The 13,090-nt window shown below is 47.5% G+C and overlaps 1 protein-coding gene across 1 annotated transcript in view; it reads left to right on the forward strand.

Moving 5' to 3' along the window:
• The window catches only part of SLC29A3 (solute carrier family 29 member 3), a 304,230-nt gene that overhangs the window by 251,765 nt on the left and 39,375 nt on the right, over positions 1 to 13,090 (forward strand). The window lies entirely within an intron of this gene.

A 13,090-nucleotide genomic window follows, 5' to 3' on the forward strand; every position in this document is an offset into this window, starting at 1 on the left:
CTTTATTCTACAGAAAACAATGTAAATTGTATGAATTTGATTGAAAAATAGCTTGGCCACGTGTTTTATGCATCAAAGGTTATTGCTCCAATCAAGCATAAATAACACTGCCCAAAAAAAAAACCCATATACATCAATTAAATGTGCAACCCACTACATATCATAGGTACATAAATCGTTCAAAGTGCATGCAGAAATTCCACAATCATGTACACTATATCCCAGTGTTAAAAACTCATCAAAGTAGTCTTGTGTCCAATATAGTATCTCCTTTTTATGTCTCTCAGACCAGCGTTGAAGCGCCTGCACTCTGCTCGTTCTGCGAGGCTTCTTGTGATCGATACGATTTCAGAAGTGGAGTGTAGGCTCCGCCCCTTCTTTCCATTCGCTAGCGTCATTGTGCATGCTAAACCCTGGCTTCCCATTGTTAGTGATGCTTTTTAGTCCCTCCTGGTTACCACCCTGTCCAGTTTTAGCCCCGCCCACCTGGACTGGATGCTTTACTGGCTGCGGTACACTCTCTCCTTCATCAGTTGGTGTAGACACTTTCTTTTCTCATTCAAGCGTCTGCCTTTACGCAATGATGGCAGTTTGTTTTACAGTGGCCGCTGCACCCTGCTTTAGCCTTTAGTCTTTTTTCGGGCTCCTGCTAGCAGGACCCTGGAGCATTGAGCTCTCCCTTTTTGGGACTTATTTGGTGTTTTTTCACTAATTTTCGAAGTTTTAGTACTTTATTGTGCTGTGGGGCTTTTCTTCTTGGTTTCTCACTCTGTTTTTTTGTAGAATATGCCTGCATTATTCGACAAATGCCCAGAGTGCTCCAGGAAAAAGGCCAGGTCGGACCACCATGAGGTGTGTATCCTCTGCCTTCCAGCTTCTCGTGTTCTAGAGGAGTGTGTTATCTGCCAAGGCTTCTCTGGAAGGACCCTGAGGGAAAGGAAGAAGATCAGACTTCAGGGTCTTGAAGAAAGAAGAAAGAAGACTGAAGGCTCAAGGTGGGTCTGAAGGGGCTTCTTCTGCCCATGCTGAGGCCCCGGGGGGGGGCTCCCCAGGGGCAGGAAGACCAGCAAGCGTCACCATTCTCCGCCTGGGTCCATTGCGCCCACTACGGCGTTGAGAGGAATGACTGCGGTCTGTTCCCCATCGTCGGAGACGAAATGACGTCGAGGGATATCCTTAGACCTTCGAAGTCTCCGGTGACTGTTTCATCGTCATCCTTGTCGACATTGAGCGATCGACGTCGACGAGCCAGGTGTCGGCGCTCGCCGTCAAGGCGATACCGCCGTTCGCCGTCGGCGAAGAGGAGGCGGACGTCGTCGTTGAGGTCCTCGCTGCCAAGGTCGCCGTTGAGGCCCAGGTCGCCGTCGAGGCACAGGAGGTCGCCGTCGAGGCACAGGAGGTCGCCGTCGAGGCACAGGAGGCGCCGAGGATCGCCGTCGAGGCACCGAGGTTCGCCGTCAAGGCGCAAAAGGTCGCCATCAAGGCGCAGAAGGTCGCCGTCGAGGCGCAGGAGGCGTTCGACGCCGAGGAAAATACGCTCGACGTCCAGGGGCCGACGCTCGCCGTATAGTCGCCGTTCTTCGACGCCGAAAAGAGGTGGAAGGAGACCTGACGCCGTGGGAGGTACCCCTACGTCCCAGGCTGGAAGAGATGGGGGTTCGCCGCACTCTGTGTATTCCGAGGTGTATACCCCGCTGGGGAAGATGACTCCCCCTCCTCCATTGCCGTGGGGTCCTTCTCCGAGGACGCCTACTCCGTCTCCGTTGCCTCCACCGCAACCTGGGTCAGGGTTGCCTGAAAAGCCACCTCCGGTTCCTCCGAGGTCGACTAAGCGTCCGACGCCTCCCAAGGGTACACCTAGACCGAAGGCTCCGTCCAAACCCAAGTCACCCGTTCCGGTTGATCGTCCTCGGCCGCGGAGGTCCCGTTCACGCTCCGGACGGAGAGGAAGATCAAGGAGTCGACATAGATCCTCCACCAGATCAAGGCGTCGCCATAGGAGGCGGGAGTCTAGGTCACGCACAGACTCTTACAGGACCCGTTCCTACTCGCCGACCTTATCGGACTCTCCTGAGACCAGGATCTCTCCAGTGGACGACATTGCCACATTCCAGGAAGTTCTCCTGAGTGGAGCTGCGAAGCTAGGTATCACGGTGACGGCTCCAACACCTTCGACGTCCGTGATATTCGAGACGCTTCACAAGAAGCATTATCTCACTCTCTTCTGCCTCTGCTACCTGGATTGAAGGAACCTGCGGAGGAGCTGTTCCTCACGCCAGCGGTGGTGAAGGCCGCTCCGTCCCGGCTTCTAAAGAAGTACAGGCCCCGGATTCGGACCCTGCCTTTCTGAGAGTGGATCTGGGACCGGATTCCGTGATAGTGACGGCGGCCAGGAAACTGCATTCTACCTCCCCGTCATCCACCACCGCCGCCAGATAAAGAGAGTCGATGGATCGACTCGGCGGGTAGGAAAGCGTGTGGGACCGCTTCCGCAGCCATGAAGGCTGCCAGCGATACAGCGCTGCTGGGCCGTTACAACCGGGCGCTGTGGGACTCCCTACAACAGTTCGTGGAACTGCTACCGAGAGACAAGAGGGAGGACTTCCAGGAGATCCTCAAGGAAGGGATGCTGGTATCAAACCAGGTGATCAGTGCAGCGGCGGACGCCTCCCTGTTGGCCGCACATGGTTACTGCCATGGAATCAATCAGCGGCGGCATGCCTGGCTACGGCTCACGTCACTCAAGCCGGAGGCCCAGCAGCGGGTGGCCAATCTGCCCTTTTCCGGGGAGACCCTTTTCGGAAAACACGCAGATGATGAGATGGCCCGCATGAAGGCGGAGGCGGAGACCCTGACGGCTGTGGGCTTGGAGAAGCCCAAAGAGAAGAAATCCTTCAGGCCTTTCCAGAGGCACTACGGCGCACAAGGAAGAGGACGGGGGTAGTCTTCGGGACAGCAGCAGCAACAACAGGAGCAGTTCCGGAGACCCTTCCAGAAGCGTCAGAAGGGTAGAGGGGGACAACAGTCCTCTACCGCGAACAAGGGCCCGGCCGGGTCTCGACCCTGAGCGGTTACTTCCCCTTCATCCGTTACCCGCTCCGGTGGGGGAAGCGTTCAATTTTTTCTGGCAGAGTGGAGAAAAATTACTCAGGACAAGTGGGTGCTGAATATTGTTTGCAATGGATACAGTCTTCGGTTCATCAGCCCGCCTCCAGCGATCCCTCCGGTCAGCTCGCAGTATCAACTGCGCGAGCTCCAGGCGGGCGATAGAAGACATACCTCTGTCTCAAAGAGGAAGAGGTCTGTACTCCCAGTTCTTCCTGGTTCGCAAGAAGGACAAGAACGAGTTCAGGCCCATTCTGGACTTGCGGCAGGCAAACAGGTGGATTCGCAGAGAAAAGTTTCACATGCTGTTGTTGCATCAGATTTATCCTCAGTTGCAACAGGGGGACTGGCTTTGTGCCATAGACCTACAGGATGCTTACTTCCACGTGCCCATCGCGTACAAACACAGGAAGTTTCTGCGATTTCAAGTCGGCACCAACCATTATCAATACACAGTGCTGCCATTCGGGCTGAAATCTGCGCCCAGGACTTTCTCGAAGTGCATGGCAGTGGTAGCGGCACACCTCAGGAAGAACAAGGTGTTTGTCTACCCGTACCTGGACGATTGGTTGATCAAGGCCTCCTCCTTCTCGGAAGCTCAGGCAGACTTCCAGAAGACATGCGTTCTCTTGAACAAGTTGGGGTTGCACATCAACATGTCCAAGTCTGTCCCGATCCCGGTCCAGTGCATTCAATACTTGGGAGCCACCATCAATACGCTGTCAGCAAGCGTGTCTCCTTCGGAGGAGCGACGGCGATCGATCCTTCGGAAGGCTCAGGCTCTTATGACCGCTCCATCTACAACCGTGAGGACGGTGTCTTCTCTACTGGGGTCGATGGCCTCTTGTATCTTCCTCACTCCTCACGCACGGCTACACATGAGACCTCTGCAGGAGTGCTTGGAGGACCAATGGGACCAGAGGAAAGGATCTTGGGACGACAAGATACAACTGTCTCTGCATGCTCTTCAGTCTCTAAAGTAGTGGTGTTCAGCGGAGAATCTCCTCAGAGGGGTTCCCTTCCACAAGGACATTCCTACTCAGACTATCGTGACGGATGCTTCTCTCCAAGGTTGGGGAGCGCATTCGGGAGACTTACAGATTCAAGGAACGTGGTCTCAGATGGAGTCCACGTACCACATCAATTTCCTGGAACTCAGAGCTGTTCACTTGGCACTGAAGGCCTTTCTTCCGTCCTTCCAGACCAACTCTCTGCTTGTACAGTCGGACAATACGACTACGATGTATTACCTCAACAAACAGGGGGGTCGAGATCGCGCACTCTGTCTCGGGAGGCGCAGACGATCTGGCGCTGGCTTCTGGCTAGAGGATTGACGATAACGGCTACCCATCTACCAGGTGTGCAGAATGTTCAGGCAGACGCACTGAGCAGACTGATTCAGGAAAACCACGAATGGGTCATAAACGACGACGTACTAGGAGAAGTCCTCGAAAGGTGGGGGACTCCAGACGTAGATCTGTTCGCCACCGCCGAAAACAGCAAATGCCGAGACTTCGCCTCCAGGTACTACCAGCAAGGGACGCTGGGGAATGCACTCTGGATCAACTGGTCGAACAGCTTTGTTTACGCTTTTCCGCCCATTCCCCTGATTCCAGTGGTGCTCATCAAGCTGTCCCAGTCCAGGGCACGGATGATCCTGATTGCCCCGGAATGGCCTAGACAGTGGTGGTTCACGGACCTTCTACACCGGTCTCTCCTTCCACACATACGGCTGCCGTGCAGGCCCGACCTTCTCACGAAGTTCGGGGGCAGATGTTGCACCCCAACCTCTCGTCCTTGAGTTTGGCGGCATGGCTCCTGAGATAGTGCAATATGGCCATTTGAATCTGCCCGAAGATTGCATGGACATACTGAAGGAGACTAAGAGACCTTCCACTCGGACTTCTTATGCTTACAAGTGGAAGAGGTTTTGTATCTGGCGTGTGTCCAGGAATTTTGACCCAACGACGTGCAAGGAAGATGTCATCCTTCCTTACCTTCTGGATTTGGCGCAGTCTGGCCTTAATGTTCATTCCATTAAGGTTCATCTCGCTGCATTGACTGCCTACAGGAAAAGCCCTTCACAGACTTCCTTCTTCCAGATCCCTGTGATCAAAGACTTTTTGGAAGGCTTGAAGAAAGTGTTCCCTCCTGTCAGGCTTCCTTCGCCTTCATGGGAATTGAATGTGGTGCTGTCCAGTTTCATGAAGGAGCCTTTTGAACCCATTCATAAGGCTTTGTTGCAGCACCTGTCCTGGAAGGCGGTGTTCCTCGTGGCCATTACATCGGCCCGCAGTGTGAGTGAAATTTAGGCGTTGTGTTGTAATGAACCTTATACTGTATTTCATGCTGCTAAGGTTGTTATGCGTACTCACCCTAAATTTCTTCCCAAGGTTATTTCTGATTTTCATGTCAACCAGACTATAACTTTGCCTACGTTTTTTCAGAACCCTTCATCTCCAGCGGAAAGGTCTTTACATTCCCTGGATGTTAGGAGGGTGTTGAAATTTTATCTGGATAAGACCAAAGGTATTCGTAGGTCAGCCTAATTGTTTAGCAATTATGGATCGTTCAGGACGGGTCTTGCGACCTCTAAGCAGTCCATCTCCAGGTGGATTGTGTCCTGCATACAACTGTGTTACCAGAAAGCTAATAAGACCTTAGGAGGTAAGCCTAAGGCTCATTCCACCAGGGGCAAGGCTGCCACGACAGCCTTGCTCCGTAATGTGCAGATTGCAAAAATTTGCAAGGCCGCCACTTGGAAGTCGGTTCATACCTTTGCTAAGCATTACTGTCTGGACACTGATGCCAGGGCGGATGCTCAGGTTGGACAGGCTTCGCTGCGGAATTTGTTCGCACAATAGTGGTGTTGATTTCTTTTCTCCACCGCCGCTTTGGTGTGGGGATGGGCTTGCCATTCTATTCACTAGATTATGACTATGCACAGAGATCCCCTACTACAGAAGGAGTAGTTTATTTTCTGTAACTCCAGTTCTGTAGTAGGGGTATCTCTGTTATAGTCATAAGCGCCCGCCCTCCTCCCCTTTGGGGAGATATTCATGTAAGGAATGCTACAGGTCTGGCGTGTTACGCCTTAAAAAAGAATGAAAGTAAGAGGGACCTGCAGGGCATTCTAGGATACTGTGAAGTTCTGGAAAGTTCTCATAAAGGCACAGTATCCTGTTCTGAGCCACATAATGGCAGCCTATAGGGCTTGTCTGTCCATGTCTTCCTCTCTATCATTCCAGAGGGGGTTTTGCTGAAGGCAAGGGAAATCTGGACAGGCTTTGCTGTTTTGTGGATTTTTGGTTGAATTTCTAGTTGAAGTACTGGACAGTGTAGCCTGTTTATAGGCTGCATTGTATGTCTTTAAATTCTCTCTTCAGTGTCTGTGCAGTTCTGCATTTTTTCGACACTTTAAGAGATTATTTTTGATTGCTCCGGGGTCCACGCACATGGGCGGGACTATTCACTAGATTATGACTATAACAGAGATACCCCTACTACAGAACTGGAGTTACAGAAAAGAAACTACTCCTTTTGCGATTTCTTAAATTGCGAAAATGACAAAAATGTCAATACATCCCAAAAATGGGAATTGCATTCACAAACGGCCTAATTTTGCGATTCGCACCATTTGCGAATGCAATTTCCTTTGATGCATGTGCCCCTTAATTTAAAAATATCCAATGTCTTTGGCTGTGCTTTTGGCTTTTCTATTTTCCTGGACTATCTCTCAATTTCTTTCGGGGTAACTACAGTAATACTTCTTGTACCTGAGGATGTTTCCATTCGTACCTTCCTAGAATTTACAGGAGTAATTTTCTTAACTGAGCGACTTACCGGTTCTCTTATAGGTAAACCCATCAGAGAAATTTCCGACTCACATTCACTTGCTTGATCATCCACTAATAATATCTCCTTTCTTGGCTGCACTTCAGGTGTAGTCAGAACGGGAGGTCAGGGACTAGTTTGTTTATCTCCGTATAAGGGAACAACAGGACCTATGGTCACTGGAATAGTTAGAGCTTCTGGACTTGTATTTAACTGTGTAATTTTCTGAATTAACTCATTTCTCTGTTTATTTATTGCTTCTCATTCCTTTTCCTGTAACACTTTTTCTAATAAAGTCTAATGTATTACTGGCGGAACCAAAGGTGGTTTTAAGAACGGTGCGCGAGGATTAATATACTTGGTTCCTCAATATAAGGTGACAGATTTTTCATTAACAAATCCTCCATGTAATCATCTTCTGGATCAACATTAATCATTACATTTTTCGTTTTCTCAGTACTTTTACTTCCCATTTATTCTTCTAAGGCTCGAAAAGGATATAATCCTTCCACTAGCATTGATTGTCTCCATTGTTTCATCTGCTTATCTCTTGTCTCTTTGGGAAATCTGGGATAAAATGTACTCCAATTTCTGTCACTTCTGGGTCTATCTCGCTCAAAAGCCTCAGTTTCCCATTCTTCTAATGCTTCGTACTGGGTTAATCTAGGTCTAGGATCTAATTCATTCATGTGTGTTCTTAAATTGGACAAAACTCTACCATTGAAGGTACCATTTTCTGGAAATGCCAAAACTCCATCATCTTTTGTATTTTCTATCCAGTTTTCTAACCATACGCAAGTGTGATAGCCCCTTTCAACCATCATGTATGATGCGGGCGTATTCGGTGGTGGAATAATAATCCCTTCTCTGGTTTTAATCAGTTTATCCTTTTTAAAGAAATTTCTGACTTTCCTAATGAAAGACATTTTCCGTACATGATATGAGGTCTTCCTCTTATGTATTGTCCTTGCCCAAAACCTAAATATCTCCTATCGGGTCTATTTCCTATTATTGCTGGATCTAAAAGCCACATGTAATTTTATAACGCTTTAATTTTGCAAAGACACTCGTTTGTTTACTAATAGACTCCCAATACCAACACGTTTCTTAATTTTCAATGACCAATAAGCAATTAGAATTCAAATAAATCCAACCAATAAGTGTGCAGCATTTCTGGTGAGGCAAGTTCTCACGCTCCTGTACTCACCCCTCCTTTACAGTATTACCTCAGCTACACACCCACTGTCTCAACCAATACCAGCGCGGCTCTAAGTGAGGGCAGCGCAGTTCCGCAACTGACTCCCTCCTTTGCAAGGTAATACGAGAGCTTACTTCTATTCTCTTTTAAATGCTCATTGATTACCGGCGTAAACACATTCGCCACTGTGCCTGAGTGACTAATTCAAAGAAAGAAATGATTTGCACTCACTACGAGTAATTCCCTTCCGTTTACTCTTCATACACTACAAGTAGATCCCTTCTGTAAACCTTTCCCGTAAGCATTCGGTGAACCTGTTACTCCCTCGGGCTTACCCTTTCTAGGTGATATAAGACCAAAGTTTCACCAACGAACTCCTTTGCTGTCAATCAAGCTCAGAAGAACCTGTTACTCCTTCAGTGTGACCCTTTCTAGGTGATATCACACCAAAGTTTTACTAGCGAACTCTTTGCTATCAATTATTCACACATTTATACAGAAAGTCCCTAAAATAGTGCTTCCGGTTTTACCTAACCATGCACTTGCTTCCACAGGCAAGTGACCTCACTGCAGTGTTGCTTCCATTTACCAACAGCTATTCTGCCCCCGGGGATTCCAAAACAAACATATAACAGGTACGAACAATTTTCAGTTAATACATAAAATCAATATTAAAAAATACAAATCAATAATCCTAACACGACCAACTACCTATCTTAACTAAACCCTAACCATACTGCTACCAAATAAACTGATAGAGCGTGGGCTCACCTGTTTGTTTTACAATACTCACCTGGGCCCATAAAACTATATACACATTGAACAGGTAAACCTACACTCAATCAATTTTGTTTAACCATTCAGGACCTATACCATTTGACTTACCAATTCTAGTCACCGGTACCTAGAATCCTAGGGGATCAAAGGTATAAGAATAATAAAAGTAAATAAACATTTGCACTCATTGAATAACCACAGACTCAGGACAGTTTTAACTCTTTATCTATGTATCATTTTAGAATGTCAATGTTCAAAACTGCATTAATCGGAAAACATGATCAATCAACAAGAATTATGATTAAGCAGGAAAGAGAATTTTTGTTTAAGCATTTGAAACAGGAAGGGTAGAAAAGGGAAAAAAGTACAAAGAAGTACCCACATATATTTTTATAATTACCTAGAATGGTGTGAAGACCAACCCTGGCCACAGGTTGGGTTAAAGGACAGAAACCCAAAGTGCAGGTGCCAGCAGGTATGAACAGGTGCAGACCAGAATCAGCACAGGTATGGACCAAAATGGATCAGGACAGGACCACCACAGGCTAAGACCGGCACCACAGCTTCAAGTTCAAACGCCAGCGTTGTAAACCCTCTCTGCAGCTAACAGTCGGACCCCGATTGGGTTTTCGAACTCCTTTCCAGAACCCCGATTGGGTTACCAAATCTTCCGACAGAGTGCTCCGCCAGCACCTCTGCTCTCGATCGCCTATTGAGTGCGTTGGGTCAGCGATAGGTCAGCTATTCCGAAAAGTCAGACCATCTAACTCGCTAAGCCTACCTTAGATATACCATTTTCCAGGGCAGTGTACCACCCACCAATGTTGCAAATGTGTGAATCCCTCCATTTGATTGGTCGAAAAGACGAGGAGAGGTCATCACACCATATTGATATGAGGTAATCTTGCATTCTGTATTTAATTTACGTTCCCTCCCATAACTTTATTTTCCCATGCACTTTTATTCCACCCGGCAGTGAATGTATCAATAAAATACAATGTTTTAACAAATTGTACAATTCAACTTCCTCTGGCAGGGTTTAGAGGTCAGCTTCCCAGGCGTATCTTCTAGCAAGTCAGGATTTGGCCGGGTTTCAATGCCAATGCTTCAAGATTTGTGCTTTTATGCGCAGATGCAGTTTCTTTCAAGATAACAACATAACAACATAACCTAACATGTGTATTTGTAAAGCGCACGTTCACCACTACGGGTATCTTGGCGCTGAATAACAGATGTTTGTTGTTACCCAACTCAATGGTACTCATTTTATCGGCCTCAGATGGATGATAGGTTGAGTGGACCCGGCAGGATTTGAACCTGTGACCATGAGGTCAAACACAGGCCCCTACAGTGGATGCATTAGTCCACTGAGCCAACAGACGTACATTTCAGGCCCAAATGCGATACATGCGAAAATAGAAGAGAAACCGTTTTCGAACACAAAATAAATGAATGCACTGTATGCCACTTGTCTCTATTCTATTCCCATTATTTTATTTTAACTATTGCATTAGGGATTAGGCAGAACGATCAGCTTAGCAAAAGCAGCGATGCAAGCTTCTTGCATGTTTAAGACACAAAGCAGCCATCTCAGTTCTAGTGCACATAAGCAAAAGTTTCCCACTAAGCAGAATAATACTTCATGTCACGTGAGTGTGACAGTTGCATGCGCATTAGACAATCCCGCGTAGCAGCAGCCATTTTAATGCAAGCGGATTACAGTTAGTAAAAGCACATTGGAAAGCTTCCCCTAGATACTAAAAATGTTGTGTAATGTAATATCAATATGACGAAACATGTTAGTTAGTACATTAGTATTATTTTTCGAGAGGGCTGAATACAAGCAAGTCGCTTTACGTGCGTAACCTTGCTCCATCAGGAGTACTCTTAAAACCAAAAGAAGAACTGTCCTAGGAGGAGAGGTTGTAACGCTTACTATATTGATGGTTTAATTTGGGTCGACCAGGAATGAAAGGGGTGACCCAGAGGGTAACTGCTGTGTGAGTCCACCCAGGACATAATGAGGATAGGATAACAGGGTATGTTGAGATGAGTTGGTAGGTTAGGAGGCATTAGATGTGGTGAAGGAGAAGGGTCTCATGAATGTGAAGCGCTGGAGTTCTGGCTCTAGGCACTACCTTTTCCTAACTGGACAAACAAGTAAGATGCCACAAAATGACTCCTTTCAGCTCTTGAACTACCAGGAAGTATGCCTAGTGTGAGCTGCAAGTAGGGCATAGGAAAGAGTGAAAGACCAGGTATAGGTGGAGCGAAGGCGCAGAACGAAGGTCTGGATGAGCTGTGGATCCATACAAATCATAGATTGGTTGAACGGGCTCAGAACAGAAATGCTGAGACATTTGGAGGCAAAAGCAAGCACAGAATGTAAATTGTGAATCAAATCCTAATCAGCCAATCACCTTGAATAGGCTGAAAATATCAAATGGCATGCCGAAAACCTGTTTAGTGACTAGCAAGTCTCAAAAGCTGTCTGGTAGCTCCTGCTGTCAAAGTAGAATTTTCAGTAGGTATTTCTTCATTCAGTTGAATGTTGCCTTTACTGCTATGAGGCTTTTGTCGTTTTTCCTGTAAGTGCCATTTTGGTATTCATGTAGTTCCACTCTAGTGCGTGATTAAAAACCTGATTAATTCTTCACAATTATGGGCCTTAAGTTATTTTGTTCTGATTTAGGTAGTCATTTAGAGATTGGTGGAGCAGAACCCCCAGCAGGAAATGGGGGAGCACCTGCTGTGGTCTAAATGATCACTGCTAATCTTTTAAAAGACAACATTGTTTTTCTTTTCTTCGGAGAAATTGAGAAAGGCCATTTTGGTTACTGCATCTGCTCCTCAGAAAGAGAGTCTAATCAGAATGTTGTCACTGCTTGTATAGTTTCTCAGCAGACCATGAGTTGGAGGCTTGTTTTAAATTTACCTTTGAAGCTCTGGCAACTGAATGTCTCAAATACTTGTAATGGGGCCTCGACCTGTCTTCCCAGAAGAAGAACAAGCATTCACAATGCAATGGTCTCGCCTTTGCAAAAGTTAGAGCTATTGGCATTGTAAATGACAAAATCTTTATTTTTGTGTTGGTTTTGAAAACAGATAAATAAATGACATTGCCATTTACAATGCCAATAGCTTAATCTCTCGCAAATGCGAGACCTTTTGCATTTGCACCCACACACACAGAGCCACACACACACACACACAGCCACACACGCAGAGCCACACACACACAGAGCCACACACACACACAGAGCCACACACAGAGCCACAAACACAGAGCCACACACACAGAGCCACACACACAGAGCCACACACACACACAGCCACACACACACACACACACACAGAGCCACACACACACACAGAGCCACACACACACACACAGAGCCACACACACACACACACACAGAGCCACACACACACACAGAGCCACACACACACAGAGCCACACACTGGGCTCGCTCCCTAGAGCCCTGATGGACGGGCGCATCCTCTGCAGTAATCGGCTTGTTCATATGGGGGTGACCTTGTGACCCTGCGGGGGCGCAGCGAGTTGTGCGACCGAGCATTATCGCCACCGGGTCGATAGAGTGTAATAACTGCAGGAGCGCGGAGCCTTCCGCGTGACAGCTCTGTGCCCTTGTATGTGCCTGGCTCCCTTCCACCTCTTCCTGCTGGTTGTGTGTTTCGCTGTTTCCCTGCCCCTCTGTTCTGCTATGACTTTACGGCCAGTGTGTCCTTTTGGGCAGGGTGTCTGTAGTTCTAGTCTCATGTGAGTTTCTCTATGTCCATTTCCTGCTGTCTGTTTCTCTGCGTGTTTGGCTTTATTTGCATTATATCTCATGTGTGGTGTTGGTCTGCGCCATTTCTGCCTTTGTGTCTCCGACTGTGCCCGTATTTCTGCCCCTCCCTCCCGTGTTTGTCTGTTGGTTTTGCATCTGTGTCCTGCATGTTTGTGTCCACGCCTGTCCTCCACCCCCCTCCATACACTGTCTTTGCCCTGTACCTGCTGTCTGCGGGTTTGGTGTGCATTGTGGGTCATTCCTCTATCTTTGCCTAGTATCAGCACTTTTTGGGGCCATGTTTTTGTGTGTGACTGCCTGTGTGTGTACTTTGTATTTGTACTGTGTGTTTGCCTGCAGCCATAGACCACTTGTAATAAGCCCC

This window comes from Lissotriton vulgaris, chromosome 5 (assembly GCF_964263255.1).
Source record: "Lissotriton vulgaris chromosome 5, aLisVul1.2, whole genome shotgun sequence".
Lineage (NCBI taxonomy): Eukaryota > Metazoa > Chordata > Amphibia > Caudata > Salamandridae > Lissotriton > Lissotriton vulgaris.